The sequence below is a fragment of the Pan troglodytes genome, chromosome 3, assembly GCF_028858775.2.
Source record: "Pan troglodytes isolate AG18354 chromosome 3, NHGRI_mPanTro3-v2.0_pri, whole genome shotgun sequence".
Taxonomy (NCBI): Eukaryota; Metazoa; Chordata; class Mammalia; order Primates; family Hominidae; genus Pan; species Pan troglodytes.
Genome location: NC_072401.2, coordinates 23,256,080 through 23,277,793, shown reverse-complemented (window position 1 = coordinate 23,277,793; position 21,714 = coordinate 23,256,080). Strand labels below are relative to the sequence as shown.

General features: G+C 39.2%; 1 protein-coding gene across 12 annotated transcripts in view; it reads right to left on the bottom strand.

Annotated features, from left to right (window-relative positions):
- LOC461139 (cytosolic beta-glucosidase) overlaps positions 1-21,714 on the bottom strand; it is a 1,143,797-nt gene that overhangs the window by 974,204 nt on the left and 147,879 nt on the right. The window lies entirely within an intron of this gene.

Here is a 21,714-nt window from a genome sequence, read left to right as displayed (position 1 = left end):
ATTAAGATGGACTACCACTGCCGGTAGTCCCTGTCTCCCATCACAACCAGCCTCTGCTTCCAGTCCCAACCTGATGATTTCAACTCTCCATCCATTCAGACCAGGTATTCCCCATTGCTTACCACTGTCCTTCTACTTTATGACACTGCCTAAAAGCTCCTCCACTGTCTCAGTGGCTGCTACCACACTTCCAACTCTGATTCCCAATGCTTCTCAAGAACTCTCTATTTGGCCCTCGGCTGCATTTCTGGGCAGTCCTCTTGAGTGTTTTCCTCTTGATCTGTTAACTCTGAAAGCTTCAGATATTCTGGGGTAATAGCACCGCACTCTCCTGGGCACAGCCTGAAACTTGAATGGTGTCTCCCTGGTCCTGGGAGTCCCTTAGGTTACCATAGTACAGATGGAAGAAAACATTTTCCATCATGTGATTTTATCCCTAGGCCTAAGATACACACTTTGAAATAGCTACCACTTTTTAGTCCGTAAGAATATTGATCTACTTGTATATAGAAATAGTTCATTTTGGCCAGGCACGGTGGCTCACGGCAGTAATCCCAGCACTTTGGGAGGCCAAGGCGGGTGGATCACCTGAGGTCGGGAGCTCGAGACCAGCCTGGCTAACATGGTGAAACCCCATCTCTACTAAAAAATTAAAAATTAGCCGGGTGTGGTGGCATGCACCTGTAGTCCCAGCTACTCGAGAGGCTGAGGCAGGAGAATTGCTTGAACCCGGGAGGTGGAGGTTGCAGTGAGCCGAGATCAAGCCGCTGCATTCCAGCGTGGGCCACAGAGTGAGACTCCATCTCAAAAAAAAAAAAAAAAAAAAAAAAAAAGAAAGAAAAAAGAAAAAAAAGAAAAAAACAAATAGCTCATTTCTACCAACCAAAGACACCTAAGAATATCCCCAAAAGAAAGTAGTTGATACCCTGGAGAGAAATATCAGAGTCTCATATTTCTGTACTCAAGTAAGAAGTTAAGTTCTAGGTTCTATGACTCCAGAAATGGAAAAATAGTTACCATGGGTAAATTTTAAAATGGCAACACTGAATGTGGCGGCAAAAGAAAAATATGTAGTTTTACCATAAAACTAATTTAGGTATTTCAAATTATAATTTATTAAACTGTAGCCTGAATTAATGAAATAATCTTTACACTTTCTTCTTCTTACTTTCATTCCTCCATTACATCCACAAATTTTTATTAAGTAATGCTATGGTTTCCACATGTTCCCCAAAAAGCATTTGTTGGAAACTTATCCCGAATGCCTCAGTATTGGGAGACGGGGCCTAATGGAAGGTATTTATATCATTCTCTCTCTCTCTCTCTCCCCTACCCCACCCTCACTACATGATGGCTTCTGCCATGTTACGACATAGCAAGAAGGTCCTCTATCTTGGACTTCCCATCCACCAGGACTGTAAGAAATAAGTCTCTATTCTTTATACATTAACCAGTCTGAGATATTCTGTTATAACAGCAGACAATGGACCAAAATAAGCATCTAGTACTATATACAAGTTATTGTTTCAGGCAGAGTGACTCCTATATAGGAGGAAAGAAATTTGACATAGACTTTTCCTTTAAGGCAAGTAGACTCCAAAGACCACACATAGGTTTTCTTGCTATGTACATTCATTCAGTATCTTTCACTTTCTTTCTGTAACATATGTAAGACATAATTAACTATATTTTCAATGTCTGTTTTCTACTTCAGATTCTAAGTTCCAGGAGTGCAAGAATTCTGGGGCTCTTGCATTCTCAAGTCTTAGCACAGTGGCTAGTAAAGGACAGGTGCTTACTGAATACAGTCCAAATGAACAAATGGCTACAAATATATATGATATTGAATATAATGTCAGCAGTATAAGAGTAGATAAAAGACGCTTCCTAAAACGGCAAGATTTTCCCCTTGACCAAGATGACAAAATTCAACTTCAACTTTTTCAAATAACCATAAAGAGATATGAGATTTAATCTTCTTCCATTCTGATCAACTCACTGCCCATTTTCTATGTTAGGAAACAGAACATCTTCTTGTGATCACTGGACTTCAAAACCAAGTCTCTTGTCAATAACTGCTATTTGTGTATATATACATATATATATATGCACAATAAATACTGAATAAATTATATTAAATGCCTCTTAAAAGACATTCTCAGGGGAGTCAATGCCACCCTCTGTTACAAAAGGAGAGGCTGTGTTAGCATTGTTCTCACCACTACACCACAAAAACACCTCAAGTGCTTATAGACAGCTGTCACAGTAATTGCCTAGAGTTGAGAGAGATAGGAAAATTAGTACAGCTGAGAAGAAAGAGCAATGATACCTCTTTAAAATGCTACCGTGTAAGTTTTCATATTGCTGGCACCAAGTTCAAGCCCAGGTGGGCAAACCTCACCCAGACTGTCCATCCTGACCTAATGTACAAGTCTCGCTAGTCTGCTTTTTAAGGACAAGGAAGGACACTGCTTGGTGATATGGCCACAAGCTGTTCAGGGAAGAGACTTTGCTCAGCACATTTCAGCTACTGAGCAGGGCTGGGCTCATTTCAGAGAGCCACATAAAATAAATAATCATGCAAAAGCAGATTCGTTCTGATAGGGCTCTGACAGCTGCTCCGAGAGGTGGGTCCTTGCAAGCCCATCTTTCAACAATGAACTGACCCAAAGATCCAGGAAAGCTCCAGACAGGACCATATGGCCTGGAATAAAAACATATTTCAAACTCTGTTTATTATGCATATCTTTCAAAGGTTCTCTACTCTGTGAGGAAACATTGCACCTGCAAGGCTTTAATAAGCTTCCCAACCAAGTACAATTATAAAATCTCAGGCACCTGAAGAATTTGTCTTCTCTTATATTTAGCCATGCACTGCCCACAAATGATTGGTCTCATTATTTTTAATTATATGGGTTTGCAGATTTTGTAAGCTGCGATCAATACTTATTCAGAAAATAAAACTCCTTATAGGCCTCAGAATAAGAGCCATGATATATATCTCTCCTCCTAAACTCTGGAGACTCCAACATCGCATACAAAACCCTCCAGTCTTCCTGAAAAGAAAAAGAAGCAATGCAACTGTGCAGCCCTGGAAAGACAGGAGAGCATTTGACATACATTTAGGCTGAACATCATTCGTCAGGAATGTCAGGGGCAGAGGGGATATGAGCACCTTTCCTTCACAAGTGAGCCCTGTGACTCCACATCTGGTCCAAATATGTGAGAAGCACAGTTTGTTCATTATCACTCCGCAAATATCCATTGAGCAGTTATTATGTGCCAGACTCCAGGCTAAGGGTGATGATTTAGAGATAAATGGCACATAGTTTCTGCCCTCAGCTATAAATGGTCTCATTGGAAAAGTAGACCCAAAAGAACTGGTCTGGAAACACAGAGAAACAAGAGCTATAAAAGAACTTGAGGTATGGGCCTGGCACGGTGGCTCATGCCTGTAATCTCAGCACTTTGGGAGGCTAAGGCAGGCGGATCGTGAGGTCAGGAGTTCGAGACCAGCCTGGCCAATATGGTGAATCCCTGTTTCTACTAAAAATACAAAAATTAGTTGGGTGTGGTGGCACGCACCTGTAGTCCCAACTACTCAGGAGGCTGAGGCAGGAGAATCGCTTGAACTCAAGAGGCAGAGGTTGCAGGGAGCTGAGATTGTGCCACTGACTCCAACCTGGGTGACAGAGCGAGACTCCCTCTCAAAAAAAGAAGAAAAAAAAAAAAGAACTTGAGGTACAAAGGAAGGGATCACTTAGCCCTTCTGGGAAGTTCATGGACAACTTTCCAAAGGAAAGGGGATTTGAATAGAATCTTGAAAAATAAAAGAGGGTCTGCCAGCTAGTTATTAAAGAGAAGGTATGAGTTACATTGGGGTTTCAACTATGTTCATGTGTCATTTTCACTGACCTCTCCCAAGGCCCTGGGCAGTGTGATCCACTTTGAAGCCCCAAGTGCTGTTTCCACCTCTGTCTTTAATTAGCTTATCCATGAACAAGACATGTGTATCTGTGAGTGTTCACATAATTAAATGACTGGTTTGGAATGGATGATTATTATAGATCCACTGCACTCAAATCTCTTCCCAAACTAAGAGTCTACATAAAATTTGAAACCCTTTTATTTATTTACTCTAAACAGTGTACAGTGGTACCTGTTAAGATTTTAAGTATGGATTTTATATAAGATGGCTTAGCCTAATCATTATGCACAATGATATAGTGGCTGAGTCTTTCCTGCTAAGATTCTTTTTCCCCCGAACCACTTGTTCAACATCAAAAGAGCCTTTGACTTGTGTCATAGAAGGATATCATACTTTTACTATAAAATGAAGAATGTAGAACCAATAGCAATAGATGAAATGAAGATTTTAACTACAAAATTACATGGTAGACCTGGAGACACATAAAAGAAGTAAGTGTTGCTTCCTAGAGGCATTGATGATGGCATCAATAACATGCAAAAAGATGAGCTTCTTTGACTAAGGGTTGTTATTTGGGAAACATATTGAGGGGAAGGAAGGGAAGGGGAGGGGAGGGGAGGGGAAGGAAGGGAAGGGGAGGGGAGGGGAGGGGAAGGAAGGGAAGGAAGGGAAGGGGAGGGGAGGGGAGGGGAAGGGAGGGGAGGGGAAGGGAGGGGAAAGGAAAAGAAAGGAAAGAAAGGAAGGAAGGAAGGGAGGGAAGAAGGGAGCAAGGAGGGAAAGGTTGGAGGCAGGGAGGAACATTTACTTACACAATCAACAGTATTTCTAAACTCTTTTTATCTCTAAGCTCTCAACAAATATGTAGCCATGATACTATCTTTCAATGCTTTTCAGATTCAAGGAGAACATGAGAAGATTGCCAAAGATGGCACCTGATACTTCCCTTGCACATGATACTTCCCTTGCACATAGAAGAAAGAACAGCTCTTATTTGTTGCTAAAACCCATGCTATTCACAAAACCCTTAAAGAGTGATGCTGTTAAGTCCATTATATGGACACAGAAAATGAAGTTCAAAGAAAGTAAATATGTTCAAAGTAATTAAGAAAAATGGGGCCAGGTGCAGTGGCTCACACCTGTAATCCTAGCACTTTGGGAGGCCGAACCAGATGGATCACAAGGTCAGGAGTTCAAGATCAGCCTGGCCAATATGATGAAACCCCCCCCTACTAAAATTACCAAAATTAGCCAGGCATGGTGGTGCATGCCTGTAGTCTCAGCTGCTCGGGAGGCTGAGGCAGAAGAATCGCTTGAACCCGGGAGGTGGAGGTTGCAGTGAGCTGAGGTCACGCCACTGCACTCCAGCCTGGGCAACGGAGTGAGACTCCATCTCAAAAAAAAAAAAAAAAGAAAAAGAAAAAGAAAAGCGGTAGAGAAAGGATTGAAATCCAGCTGTCTGCCTCCAAAATCCATGCTCTTTCTAAGACCCTATCTTGCCCTTTTGCTGATTAATCTTCATCAGCGTTCATGGCCCAATTTAAGATGTAAAGGATCGCTGGTATTTTATCTATTGTACTTATGCTTTAAAAGACTGTTGATCACAGCACTGCAGGTGGTCATGGCAAATGAGGTGACACAGGAACTCTAGACAGGTGCCTTGCACTGAGCATGTGACTGACAGTGACATGCCAACTAGCATCTCTCCTTATTTGACCTCCCTGTCTTTTATATATCAGTTATTCTTTTCTGGTTTTGAATATTAAAAAGACAAAAATATTCCTAAAAGGCATCAGCAGAAAGGGAGAAAGATTAGAAAATGTGCATGGGAATTAAAAACCTTGTATTTCACTGTGAACTGCAGGGCAGAGAAAACCATCAGACAGAGGGAGAGGAGATCAACATTTTTTTTTCCTCTGGGTCATGCCAGGACTCTTTAAGGCTGTGAGTTCCATTGTTTTACCTTATATTTACTTTGTTGGATTTTAGTAAATGCATTCTATTATGAGCTACTTCAGTGGGGTCAAGGGAATCCATAGACCAGCTCTCCCACCAATTTCACTGACCACCTCTAATAGCAACTATCTTGAATGAAGGAGTAAGTTTACTCCAATTTTGGAGCTAATAAGACAGTAGAAATTCACATTCACTGGGTGTTTACAGGATACCAAGCAGCAAAGCATTGATTTAAAAGTTTAATATGCATATTTCATTTAGGTTTTCCAAAAATAAGGAAGGCAGATACTGTCCTATAAGGCAGATACTATTTGTAGTCCCATTTTACAAGTTGAGAAAACTTATGCAGAGAGAGGTTGTGTCATTTGCTCAAAGTCATTTATTTAGTAATAAATCTCAAGTAGGGTCTCTTCTTGTTGAGTAGAGCAAATTGGCAATTTGGACATAGTTCTTGAAAGGCAACTACATAATCTTATTTTTTATTAATTATAATGTTTATTTTTTCATTCAATCAATGTTTATTTTTTTTTCCCAACCCACTAGGAATCCAGAAATAAGTAGAATCCTGAAGGTTTCCTCCATAAAGGGACAGAAGCATAAAGGAGCAGCTACAGTACCATGTGATCAGACCAGAGCAAATACTGGGCTGGGTGCAATGGGAGCAAAGAGGAGGGACATTTAACTCAGCCAGGGTGTTGAAAGGGACTGCCAGAGAAGGTTTCTTTGGAGTAGGTGCTAGATGTAAGATGCTAGAGTAATCTTGAAGGGTAAGTAGAAGAGGATGGGAAGGAAAAGGCCAGAAAGCACAAGAAAGAGACAAGGACACTCTATCAGCAGGGTTCTCCAGAGAAATGAAACCAATAGGAAATATATATGAGGGAGAGAGAGATTTTTAATAAGGAATTCGCTCATGTGATTATAGAGGCTGAGAAATCACAAGATCTGCAGTCAGCAAGCTGCAGACCCGAGGGAGCTGATGGGAAAGGTCTAGCCTGAATGCAAAGGCAGGAGAAGATGGATGTCGCCAACTCAGAGACAGTAAGGCAGAAAGAGCAATTTCTCCCTTACTCAGCCTTTTTATTCTACGGGTGCCTTGGACAAATTAGATGAGGTTCACCCACATTGGGGAGGCAACCTGCTAGACTCAGTCCACAATTCAAATGTGAATCTTGTCTAGAAACACACTCACAGACACACCCAGAATAACGTTTAGCAAAATATCTGGGCATCTCATATCCTAGTCAAGTGGACACATGACGTGAACCATAACAGATATATTCTGGGAGCTATATTTAATTTGGTGTGACAAAGGTAAAAGGTATCAGCAACCCTAAGGAAGTTAATGGAAGCCATGGCATGGAAGGCCTTGCTTGCCATGCTAAGACATCAGAACTTTACACTGAAGGCAATGAGGAACCACTAGGGAGTTTTAAGAAAGGGAATGGCAAGACTGAATTTGTACTTTTGAACAATCATCCTGCCAGCAGACTAGAGACTGGAGGCAGGAGGCCAATTAGGAGGCTGCTAAAGCCCTATCTTAAGGAAGTTGCAACGGAATAGGAAGAAGTGGCCAGATGCTAGAGATATCAACAAATCTTAAGGGCCAACTAATTGGAAAAAAGAGCTTAAGATGACTCCTAGTTTAATAGTTGTGTCATTGGGTTAATACAAAAGAGAATTCAATAGAAGAACCAGTTTTAGGGAATTAATGATGATAATGAACATGAAGCTTTACAGTTTGCAAATGAAATTGATAGATGTTAATTATTTTGTGACTATTCCTTTAAACAGCCCTGTGAAGTTGGTGTTTTTCTCACTTCGGATGAGAACACTAAGCTGAAAGAGTAAGTGACTTGCCCAAGCTCCCAATCATAGTAAATGGAATAATCAGAACCTGAACTCTTTTCAAAGCCCATTTTTTTCCACTGCACTATCTGATACAAAGAATAATAATAAAAAATAATAATGAGATAGCTAATATGTGTTGAATGCCTATTGTGGCCTGGCCATTCTTCTAAGTACCTTATTTTTTATCAACTCTTAACACTCGCAACAACCCCATAGGGTAGGTATTATTGGGTATTATTGTTAGCCCCATTTTATAGAAGAAACACACGGGGTACAAAGAGGTGGCAGCAATAAACTGTGTCACTTGGGACAAATGATCTACATGTTACAGTTTCCCCTTTGGGCAGGATCTAGGATAATGGTGGTAGAACAACAGAGTGGTAAAGCTGAGTGACTTGGCCCCTTTCACAGGAGGCCATGCTTCTTTCAGAGCACGTGAACGGAGGGAAAACCCAGACACAAGCCCCCATTGTTTTCACCCATAAATGAAAGGTGAGAAGTATTTCCCCACCCCATCCCCAGCTTAAAAGCTTACACCCTAGTACACCCAGGACCACCTTGCTGGGCTCCGAGTCCTGAGTTGAAAAACTACCTATTGGCCACTATGCTCACTACCTGGATGACAGGATCATTCGTACCCTAAACCTCATGACACACAATCTACCGATGTGACAAACGTGCACATGAACCCCGTGAACCTAAAAGTTGTAAGAAAAAAAAAAAAAAGAAAGCAAGCAAGCTAGAGCCAGGCTCTGTTCACCCAGTTTGAGTTTTAAATAGAGAATCATTTCCCAGCAGCATTAATGTGCTTGGCTGTGTGATCCTGGAGTGGGATAAACAACTGCAGGCTTGACTGCCCGATATGTCAGCCCGAGGAAATAGCCCTCTGGAGGACACCACTCACCCCAAGCCCATTAGCCAATTACTCAGAGCCCGTTTAGTAAATGAGCTCTTTCAGTGTACTAATTGGAGCCCTATGAAAGTAAACTTGCAGCAAGAAAGAAGCTGGCTCTTTGTGGTCAGATTTCCCTTTCTGATACACCACAGGATCAGGTATGCTGGATGGGCAGGATGGAGTAGTGGCAAAGACCACTGGCACTAAGCCTGGACTGCTTAGATTCAAATCTCAGTCTTGGTGCTTGCCAGATGTGCAGCCTTCAACAAGATATTCTGTTCTCAGTTTCCTCATCTGTGAAATGGGGATAATTGCATGAGATTTAGCAGTCTCAAATGAGGTAATAAACCTGTGCCCTACATATAGAAACCATTCAGTAAACGTGAACTGATACTATTTACTGTTCTTGCTTATTTATATGCAACAACCCACCTTAACCCAAGAAATGGGATTAAAAAAAAGATCAGGGGAGAGAATAAATTTACTCAGGTTTGAAAAAACAAATTTACTCAGGACATTTGTTGTATCCCCTATATCCCTCAATTGGCAATTAAGTTATATTTTATTATTAGTTTGTATTACTATGTAGCTAAGTAACTTTTCATATGCTTGAGCATTAGGTAAGTATTAGATATAATTTTCTCATCAATTTAATTTTATGCTCCTTGGAGACAGGTTTCATGTTCACTTTCATACCACCAGGATCATCTACTCAATAGATATTTTTTTGTTGATTGATATTCTTGATTAAATTTTTGTCATCCCTGTTGAGAATCAGCTGGACTGAATATTGGTGAGTTAGCTCTACTATCCATGAGTACTAACTCTTTGAGATTGAATAATTCCAACCATTTAAGCTCTAGTCATCTTTTGGTATCCAATTAGATAAACGTGCAGTCATATCTTATCTTAGTCCATTCATGCAGCTATAGCAAAATACCTAAGACTAGGTAAGTTATAGAAAACAGAACTTTATTTCCTATAGTTCTGGATCTAGGAAGTCTAAGATCTAGGTGCCAGTAGTTGTTGTCTAGTGAAGGCTTTCTTGCTGTTTCTTCACATAGTGGAAGAAAGGACTGGCAAATAAAAAAGATCTAGGTAGTTCCCTTCAGCCCTTTTGAAAGGTTGTTAACCCCATTCATGAGTGTGGAGCCCTCCTACCTTCATCACCTCCTAAAGGCCCACTTCATAATACCATTACATTGGATCTCAGATTCCAACGTATGAATGTTGGGGAGACACACACATTTAAACCCTAACAGATCCATAGAACAAATCAGTAATAAAATAAGCCAGGAAAAAAGCCTATCTTACTCCTGAGCCAAAGGTGGCTTATTTTATGAGGACTTCAAAACAAAATCGAAGTATATGTATACTAAAGCCTCATAGTCTTAACTCCACTGGAGTTGGGCAACAGTTAGCCTAAGATGTAGAATAGTAAATTAAAATCCTGCCTGAATTAACTGGAATTGTCACTGAAGCTATGCAACTTGATCAAATAATTTTACAGTCTACAAAAATTTAAGTCTACTTTAGTATATAAGAATACTACACATTTAGTATTATTGAAACAGCATTACCCCTGTAACCATTTCACAAGTTTGAGTACTTGAAGATCAGTGATTGAAAATTATAATTGTCAGGGTAAATATTGAAGATAATAGTTTTATAATGTAATAAAAGCCAATTTTTAATTTATATTTAATCTCTTTTAAAAGAATAAAAATAGGTTTAAAGAAAATATAGAAAACATATTACATCTTCTGTTTAGCAATATGTAGCAATTAAACAGAAAAGTCAGAAGACTTGTTATTCAAACACATTTCTGGAAAGAGTTAAGTTGCTTCTCATTAAGAAGTTCCTACAGAAAATATTTTTGTACTTTAAAGAAAGATAAGAAAACCTTGAAATAGCTCGTCTTCCTTAGTTCGGTCATTTTCCTGATTCCACAAGCAGAAGCAAATACAATGTGACTAGCTAATTCCCAGCTGTGTAAAGATTTAAATCCATGTCTGAAAACTGAACAATCAAATTATGTAGTAGCACAGTAGCCAGAAATAAACCCAATACATAAATGCTGTTTATTCAACATTATTAACACAAATAAAATTCACACCTACAGTCCTGTGCATTAAAAATAACTTCTCCTATATCAAATGGCAACGTTTTCTTCTGCCAATCAAATTAAACCACTAGAAACATATGGAAAGAAATCAATTCTATAACAAACCTTTGAAAAGTATGGCATTTATCATGTTCAAAACAGGTTAATTCTATTTCTAAATAAACTTTCTCCTTCTAAGTTAGGGCTTATATTTTGTTTTCTTTCCTTTTCTTTGCTGGAAATGTGCTCAACCCAAACATTCTGTCATCCCAGCCATAAAAATCTTCTTTCTCCCACGCTACGTAAATTAAAAGGGAAAAAACAACACAGTGCACACACACACAAAAACACAAACCAAACACACACATAATTCTATTAGACCCAGAGAAATCTAAGTGTATTGATTTTAGGCAAAAATGTAACAAAAATCTTATGCCAGGAATGAGAGGCTAAAAATTCTGGTGAGAAATGTTTACAGAAAGAGCCCTGTCCCCTTGTTTTCTGTCAACAACCTCAGAGACTAACTGAAAAATCACCTCTGCAAATCTCTTTGACTAAACGGAAAGCAGCCATTTTTAATGGCCTTCGGAGCCCTAAACTCCACACGGCTCTACAGATGAAAACTGATAGCCTCAAGCAGAGCCTTAGTCTGAACAACAGGTGCATCATCCACACTATCTGAATCATATTCCTAAATTAGCAGCCTCTACAGCCACCATTAACTCACATTTGAAAGACATAGTCAAGATCAGTCTTCCAAATCATGTCCCACAATAGCTTCATCTGCAAGTTATGAGCAGGCAAACAATACAGATGAGGCGAAAAGGAACAATGTCTGCACTAAATGCACACGGAGTGGAATGGAAGGAAAAGAAATGCACAGGGTATACATTTTAGAGCAAAAGGAGATCTTACCAGTTACCTAGTCTGGTCTTGTAGCTTCCATCACATGAGCGTGTGGGAGTAAAAATGTGGAATGCAATAACAGCCCTACCAGCAAAGAAGAAATGATGTATGGTACCAAATGCCTACAGGGCTTCTCATCATTTGTACAGCTCCCTAGTTATTCCTTACGAAAATGGAAACAGTCAAAACTATTGTGTCAAAATTAAGAGAGGAGCTGGCTTTTCTGTCAGGGATTTGAAATTTGCATTTGGTTAAAACCAGTCAACTGAAACTTTGAAATAAGTTTCTGTGTTTTGTCTCAATTTTACTATATCCACCCTTAATTTATTCATCTGTCATTCACTTATTAAGTCAACAAGTATTTACTAAGAGCTACCAATTGTCAGGTGTCACCCTGACTGCAGGAGTATAGCAATTAACCAAACAGGAAAAGTCCGTGGGAGAAAACTCAATAAACAAGTACAGATATGTATATATCAGGCGGCGATAGATGATATAAAGAAAAAAGAAATTGGGGTAAGAACTAAGATTGTCAGAAGATGCTACTTTACATGAAATGTTCAAGAAAGACCTTGCTGATAAAATGACATTTGAGATAAAAGTTATAAAAAATAAATAAAAGGAACAAATCCTGAGAATATGTGGTAAGAGCATTCCAGGCAGAGGAAACAGAAAATGCAAAGACCCTCAGGTAAGAAGCATTTTTGACATGTACAAGAACAACAAGAATCCCAGGTTAGATTTAAATGAGCAGAGGAAGAATGAAACAGCAGGTGGGAGAGAGGTAGTGAGGACTAGATCAGTTAAGGGTCTTGTAGGCCACAGCAATGATTTTGGATCTGATTCTCAGAGTGCAATGAAAAGCCATTAGAAGTGTTGTGAGAAGAGAAAAAACATGATCTAACTTGGCTGCCATGCAAAGACTGGACAACTAGGAAGCAAATATAGAACAGGTAGATTAGTTAGGATTCTATTTCAATAGTCCAAACAAAAGATGATGGTGAAGTGGAAGTGTAGTACTAATGGAGATAGTCAGGATTCTGGACAGATTTAGGAGAAACTGATGTGTATGATATAAAGTAGAGAGTCAGTAATAGCTCCATGATTCTTAGCCTGAGCAACTAGAAGTATCATTTATTTGGGCAGAGAAGACTATGAGACAATTCTTCAAATTCCTTGAGAACATGTTACAATTTGAGATGTTTACTAGGACTCCAAGTATAAACGTTGGGTAGGAAGTTGAATGTACAAGTCTGGAGTTCAGGGAAGAGTTTTTGATGGAGTTATAGAAAAGAGAATCATCAGCTTACAGAGTTACCTAAAGCCATGAGACTGGCTGAGATTATCTTGGGAGTGAACATGGATAAAGAAAATTTCTGGAGACTGAATCCTGATGTAGTTCAGTGTTTGGAGGTCAAGAAGAGAGAGATAGGCTAAAGAAGCTGAGAAGAAGCTGCCTGTGAAGCAAGAGGAGAATTAAGAGAGAATAAATTGTGCCTTGGAGGCCAAAGGAAGAAAGTATATCAAGGAAAAGGGGAACAACTAAGTCAGTTGCTTCCTACAGATAAAGTAAGACGAGGACTCAGGAATCACCATTTTATTGGGCAATTAGAGGTCATTGGTTTTCTTGTAAGAGATGCTTTCTTGAAGCAGTGGGTGCAAAGGCCCTATAGAATGGGTTCAAAAACAGAATGGGGCATAATTATGAATATCTAAGTGTTTTAAAGAAGCTTCCTATACCACAGTTAACCTGGAAATGATACATTCTTGAACACACATTGCATTGCTAGCTTCAAAGGAGATCCGAAGAACACACCCACACTCTCTCATATACACAAAGGAGAACTGAGCAGAAAGAAGCGGCTGTAGGAACTGTGACGGCCATTGTGGGAGTTCCCAGGACACAGGCTGGAATGCCCAGAACCTAGTCCAAAATGCCAACAGTAGGGCCATACAAATAGAGTCAGAATTAGAGCAACAGGAAGAATAAAAAAAGTAGCAATCCAGGCTTGACCTACCACTGGGATTAGCCTGAGATTGAAATACTAAAGTTTCATGATGACCCTTGAAATAGTAACAAGAAAAGGAAGATGAGTCTGAGACTGCATCTTGAGACAAAACTCTCTGGGAAAGAGCTGATATTTCAGGAACAAAGGGATCCCTTGACTGCCAGCAGAAGCAAAGACTTCTCCTTCCTGATGTCTGACTAACCAGCCAAACCCTTTATCACTGTTCATGAGCCTGCATATACTTTACTTCGGGCCACTTCTCTTTTCACACCAAGCAGACGACCAGGTAGACCACCCAAAGCTCTGCCAGTTGGATGGATTTCCCTGTCTTCACATGGCTTTTTCTAGGGCCACTCCTAAGTGGGGCTGTAGTGAAGCAGCCGTCCATTTCAGCTTGCCTCTACACATCCAGCCTATCTATCACATACACTCAATTCTGTTCTCAGATTCATCATCTAGGAATCCAAAGATAGAATAAACACTCCTATTTGAGACCCCCTCTGGGAAATTACTCTTGACAACTGAGCTGGAATCTCTTAGACTTTCATTTCCTTTGTTAACCACTTCAAGGACTACAGTATCACAATCAGGCTTCTGTTATTTTTGGTTGGGTACTCACTAATAAATTCACTAGATGGTGAGCGCCTTGAAGGCAAGAGCTATGTCTTTATTCCAATTTCTTAAGAAATATTATAGTAAATATAGTGGAAATAGGCTCTGACTTCCAAATTTGTTGGATATAAAACCTTCAGAAAGTTATGAAACCTCTCTATGCTTCCACTGCCATATCATAAAAACATGAAAAATACTCATCTTGCAGTTCAGATTTAAGAATTAGCAATAATATTCATATAACATGAGTACAAGGCCTGAGAGAAAGCCCAATAGATGGACTCTTATGTTGTTTGGTGTTATTTGAATCTCTAGAACCTAGCCCAGCACTTGGCTCATAGGTTATAGTCACAAATTTATATTTACTGCATTAAATCAGAAGGAAAAACATCACTTAAAATACCACATTTTTGGACAGATTGACAAATGGGTACAATTCTGAAGGGAAAACTTGGCAGGCAGAGAGTAAAGTCAGTTTATTTGATAAAATTATCATCACTTTAAGAGGTTTTAGACCTGCTCGCTTCATCTACACAGGACTTGTATGGTAGGATGGGGTTAGGGGCAAGGTGGAATCTTATTTTTGCAGCAATCATAGTTAAGACCAAAAAGGCACTGACTCCTCCACTTCCTAAGTTTAGAGAACTGTCAGGAGTCAAAGGCAGGCACTTCCCCACAGAGCTTGCTTCATTTGGGAGCTTTGTTCAACACTCACCACCATGATCACCACCTCAACCTCCATCCAGCTCAGTAGATCTGACTAGAATAAGAGGCGTAGAGAGGTCACCTTATAACAGTTTTTTGGAGCAGCTGACATCCTTTCTTCTTGGACTTCTCCACCACTGCCTTCTATAATATTGAGGGGACCCAAATGTTCTCCCCACCTCCACTAAGTCAGGGACTGGTGATCATTTCTTGCCTGAAGGGCTGAGCAATGGGATCTTCAGAGTGCTTAATGCTGCAAATATGTAGGGCGAAATGCAGGAGTTGGGCAGCAGAGGTAAGGCAGGCAGAGGTATGGGGCAGACTGCACCCCCACAATTAACCATGGCAAGCATATGGAGATTTTCCTATATGTCAATCAGATGTCAGTGTACAGATGGATTTAAGCACTCCCAAAAGGGCCACTCAATGAGCGAGGGGACCCTGTAGCAAGGGGAGACAGGGTGGGTGGCTTGCCAACTGTGGGTTGAAGCTGACAGGCAGAGGTCAAAACTGAGCCATGATTCTGGGCCAGCAGACTGTGTAGGGCAAGTGTGAAGAGGGCTGTACTATGAGCACCCAAAAGAGGCAGCCCATTGGGAACCTGCCACACAGAAGAGTGACAGCCAGTCGGTGAAGGAAAGCAAATTACAGGGCTCTGGAAAAGCCTGCAAGAAGTCCCTTACACTAAAACGAATGGCTTTTATGTAAATAATGTAATTCAGGTTGTAGATCATCAAAGAATTTGCAAATGTAGCTTTCCACACATGCAACCTAAATTGTCAAAACAACTCAGTGAAAATTTTGTGCATTAAAAATGTCATCATGGGGTGGAGGCCTCTTCATGTCCTCCCTAACTCATTCTATGAAGCCAGCATCAATTTGCTACCAATACCTGGCAAAGGTACAACAAAAAAAGACAACTACAAGCCAATATCCCAGATGAATATAGAAGCAAAACTCCTCAGTAAAATACTAGCAATCCAAATCCAGCAGCACATCAAAAAGTTACTTCACCACGATCAAGTGACTTTATTTCTGGGACGCAAGGTTGCTTCAACATATGCAAATCCATAAATGTGATTCACCACATAAACAGAATTAAAAACAAAATCTATATGATCATCTCAGTATACACAGAGAAAGCGTTTGATAAAATCCAATATCCCTTCATGATAAAAACCCTCAACAGACTAGGCATTGAAGGAACAGACCTTAAAATCATAAAAACTATCCATGACAACCCCACAGGCAACATCATACTGAATGGGCAAAAGCTGAAACCATTCCCCTTAAGGACTGGAACAAGACAAGGATGCCAAATCTCAACACGTCTGTGCAACATAATTCTGTAAGTCTTAGCCAGAGCAATCAGGCAACAAGAAGAAATAAAAGACATCCAAATGGGATGAGAAGAAGAAGTCAAGTTATCTCTCTTTGCTGATGATATGATTCTATACCTAGAAAACCCTAAACACTCTGCCAAAAGGCTCCTAGAACTGATAAACAACTTCAATGAAGTTCCAGGATAAAAAAATCAACATACAAAAATCAGTAGCATTTTTATACACCAATAATGTTCAAGCTCAGAGCCAAATCAAGGACATAACCTCATTTAAAATAGCCACAAAAAGAATAAAATACCTAGGAATACATGTAACCAATTAAGGGGAAGATCTCGACAAGGAAACTATAAAACACTGCTTAAAGAAGTTAGAGATTACATGAAAAAATGGAAAAACATTCCATGCTCATGAATTGTGAGAATTAATATCATAAAAATGAACATACTTTCCAAAGCAATCTACAGATTCAATGCTATTCCTCTCAAACTACCAACATCATTTTCCACAGAATTAGAAAAAACTATTCCAAAATTCCTATGGAACCAAAAAAGAATCCAAACAGCCAAAGGAATCCTAAGAAAAAGGAACAAAGCTGGAGGCATCACATTATCCAACTTCAAACTGTAGTCTACAGTAACAAAAACAGCATGGCACTAGTACAAAAACAGATATATAAACCAATGGAACAGATTAGAGAACTCAGAAATAAAGCTGCACACCTACAATCAGCTGATCTTTGACAAAGTAAACAAAAATAAGAAAGGGGAAAGGGCTCTCTAGTCAATAAATGGTGCTGGGATAACTGGCCAGTCTTATGCAGAAGAATGAAACTTAACCCTTACCCTTTCAAAATACACAAAAATTAACTCAAGATGAATTAGAGATTTAAATGTAAGACTTCAAACTATAAATATCCTAGAAGAAATACCATTCTGGGAAATACTATCCTGGACATCAGCTTTGATGAAGAATGTATGACTAAATCCTCATGAACAATTACAACTAAAACAAAAATTGACAAATTGGCTCTAATTAAGCGAAAGGGCTTTTGTACAACAATGTGCAAAACTCTGCTTACTCGATAGCATAATCAGACAACTTACAGAATGAGAAAAATATTCACAAACTATGCATCAGACAAAAGGTCGAACATCCAGAATCTATAAGAAACTTAAACAACTCAACAAGCAAAAAAACAAATGACCCTATTACAAAGTGGGCAAAGGGCTGGGCGCGGTGGCTCATGCCTGTAATCCCAGCACTTTGGGAGGCCGACGCAGACAGATCACGTGGTCAGGAAATCAAGACCATCCTGGCTAACACGGTGAAACCCTGTCTCTACTAAAAATAAAAAAAATTAGCCGGGCATTGTGGCACACACCTGTAATCCCAGCTACTCAGGAGGCTGAGGCAGGAGAATCAGTTGAACCTAGGAGGCTGAGGCTGCAGTGAGCTGAGGTAGCATCACTACACTCCAGCCTGGGTGACAGAGCAAGACTCTGCCTCAAAAAAAGAAAAAAAAAGTGGGCAAAGGACATGAACAGACACTCCACAAAAGAATACATACAAGAGGCCAACAAACATACAAAAAATGCTCAATATCACCAATTGTATTAGACTGTTCTCACACTACTAATAAAGACATACCCAAGACTGGGTGATTTATAAAGGAAAGAGGTTTAACTGACTCACAGTTCAGCATGGCTGGGGAGGTCTCAGGAAATTTGCAATCACAGCAGAAGGGGAAGTAAACACATCTTTCTCCGGAAGAACGCAGCAAGGAGAAGTACAGAGGGAGGTGGGGGAGAAAAACTATTTATAAAACCATCAGATCTTGTGAGAACTCACTCACTATCACAAGAACAGCATGCAGGTAACTGCCCCCATGATTCAATTACCTCCCACTGAGTCGCACCCACAACACATGGGGGTTATGGGAACTACAATTCAAGCTGAGATTTGAGTAGGGACACAGCCAAACCAAGTCACTAATCATCAGAGAAATGCAAATCAAAACCACAATGAAATACCCTCTCACACCAGTCATAATGGCTATTAGTAAAAAGTCATAAAATAACAGAAGTTGGTGAGGCTGTGGGGAAAAGGGAACGCTCGTACACTGTTGGTGGAAATGTAATGTAAATTAGTCCAGCAATTGTGGAAAGCAGTTTGGAGGTTTCACAAAGAACTAAAAACAGAACTACCATTCAACTCAGCAATCCCATTACTGAGCATGTACCCTAAGGAAAATAAATCATTCTACCAAAAAGACACATGAAGTCATATGTTCATCACAGTACTACTCACAATAGTAAAGGGACAGAATCAACCCAGGTGCTCATCCACAGTGCATTGAATAAAGAAAATGTGGTACATATGAACCACGAATGCTACATAGCCATACAAAATAATGAAATTATGTCCTTTGCTACAAGTTGGATGTAGCTGGAGGCCATCATCCTAAGCAAATTAACACAGAAACAGAAAACCAAATACCACATGTTCTCACTTATAACAGCAAGCTAAACACTGAGTACTTATGGACATAAAGATGGGAACAGTAGACATTGGTGACTACTAGAAGAGGGAAGGGAGAGAAGGGCAAGGGCTTAAAAAGTACCTATCAGGTACTATGCTATCGGTACCTGTGTGATAGGATCATTTATATCTCAAACCTTAGCGTCACACAATACACCCATGTAACAAATATGCACATGTGCCCTCTCAATCTAAGATAAAAGTTGAAAGTATTTTAAAAAAGAAAAAAAAATGACATTATCAGAGACTCTGATTAAATAGGAATAGCATTAAGTTTTCCTTTTATAGAATTAAATCAAAATAATTCAACATAATTTTTATGACAGTTCTCATTATACACAGAGAGAGAGAGAGAGAGAATAAGAGTATTTGCTTACTTTATTTTTGTGGTTTTTTAATTATGCAAATTTTTGAAATTAGGCAAAACTATCACTTTCAAAAATTTACAATTTATTTTTAATCATATATATGAATAACCTAAGAAATGTCCTTCTCTGTTGGAGGATAATCAGAATGGTGTTAACCTGCCTCTACTTTTTTAACTGTGATTCCATGGGCATGCCACTTAGTTTTTCTGAGGTTACATCTTCATGAAAAAGTTGAATTATAAACAGGGGTGCTAATCCATAGACTTAGACAGTCTTTTGGGGGAGGGTTCTTCTTACATCTTCTCCTTCCCATTCTGTTATTACCAGAAGATATCCTGGAATCCACTTGTGACTGTCTCACAGGCATACAATGGTTTTGCCTACCTTACACCTATCTTCCAACAGCCACTCCACATTCTCTGGAAAAACCATTCTGTTCACACTCAGTGCACATGATTTCAATGGGCTCCGAGTTCAAGTACGGACACAAACCCTTTTTCAGGTCAATCACTCTTTTCTAAAACTAAAGTCACAGTGATTGCTCTAAAGATGGACTCCTGACTCAAATTGTCTAATCAGAGGTAAGCCAACGATTGGCTGGAGAAGTGACAGGAAGTTTTTCCCTTTTCTCTGGTCTTGAACCTAAAGGATTTAAGCCCGGATCAGGTAACAGCCACACAGAGAGAGCCTAGGAGTTGAAAATCCACATAAAAGCTGAGCCACGAGATGGAAAAGAAACATCCCTTGGAGCCTCCGGGTCCTGCTAATTTGAAGAGTTGTTCTTGGACTTTTCAGTCACTTGAGGAAATAAATTTCCCCGTTTCTTAAACCAGATTCTAAGTTTTGGTAACTGAAAGAGCTGTATCTGATATGTACAGTCTATAGGTTGACTGTTCAGTCTAGTACAAAGATGCTCAAATATTTATAATATATGTAGATAATGTGTTAAATAAAATATGAATTGATATAAATTTTTTAAGTGTTTCTATTAGGATTTTCTCAACAATATATAGTACAGGAATAACTAGAAAATTTTAGCAGTCCCTTCAAATTCTAAAACTCTATGATGTTTAAGAGCTTTTGCATTACATAAATCAAGGTATAAACCTGCTTATAAAATGGTACAGAGGACATTTGTCCTCGGTGATTAAACAATAAGCAGCTGTGTTCCTTTGCATGATATTGTGAAATGCAATAACTTTGAGACAATGATGTTACATTTTGGGATTTGCAGATTAGAGACATGGAAATAAGATTGTGAATTCTAAATAAGACCAAAAATAATTTAAAAATTCAAAAGATGCCTTTTTAAAAATCCTTCTTTTGGTACTAATGGAGATTTCACACTGGGTAACATAAATCACCAACGTGCTAATCAAGCTGTGTTTTTCACTTTAAGGTCTTTTTGTGCTTCCCTTAAAGTGATAACAAATGGAACATCATCATTTTCTTGAAATCTGAGATCAAAATGTCCACAAGCAATATACAGTTGTAGTGATACAACAGCAAGCAAAAAAAAAAAAACAAAAACAAAAACAAACAAACAAACAAAAAATGCTTTAAATATCACCTACCACAGACTTGGAATATAAAATGTGAAATTTGCAGAGGCATGACTAATGGAGTGATTTCTATTTTTTCAGCAACTGAATACCCAGTCCATGAACCAAGCACATATAATACTTAGAAAACAGTCTTAGAGAAAACTGACAGATATATAGGGTATTTTATCTTGTATTATGTGATTTGTAGAAGTAATCTCAACTGGAAGTACTTCAAAGAAGGGCATTAAACAAGTGTAAAATAACTAATCTACAAGTATTTATTAAGTGTTTGCTATGTAGCCAGCCAAATCCAAGGTGATTGAGGAGGAAATAAGAAAGGGAAATCTAACGACCCTGTTGAGAGTAACCTGCTAACTGTGTCCCCCTCTTTCAGCCTCTTCCACTTCAAACCACTAGACCCATGGCTGCCAGGCTAACTGGCTGAAAGCACAGCTTGATTCCCTTTGATCTTCTATGCAAGTATCTTTAGTGGTCCCTTGCTGTACTACGTACATTCTCTCCCTCTCTCAGGTAGGCATAACATAGTCCCAGCCTTATTTCCAGCCTTATATCCCAGTATTGCCCTTTGAGTGACAATAGATGCAGGTTAGCACTTTTATTTAAAAAGAAGTTGGTTCCAGAATGGTTATGACAATGACAACAGTGGCAATGAAGAAGAGGAGGAGAAAGAGGAGACCAACATTCTTCGATTGGTTACCATGTGCTGAGTATTAGGCATATGCTAAGTATTTAACATCCATAAGTCTCATAACCCTATAAACTGAGTACTATTATCATCTACTTTTTTTTTATTGAGGTGAAATTCACCTGACATAAAATTCACCATTTTAAAGTGAATTAGTATAATTACAATGCTGTGCAACCACCACCTCTATCTAGTTCCCAAATGTTTTCATTGTCCCAAAAGGAAATGTCATACCCATTAAGCAGTTAATTCTTA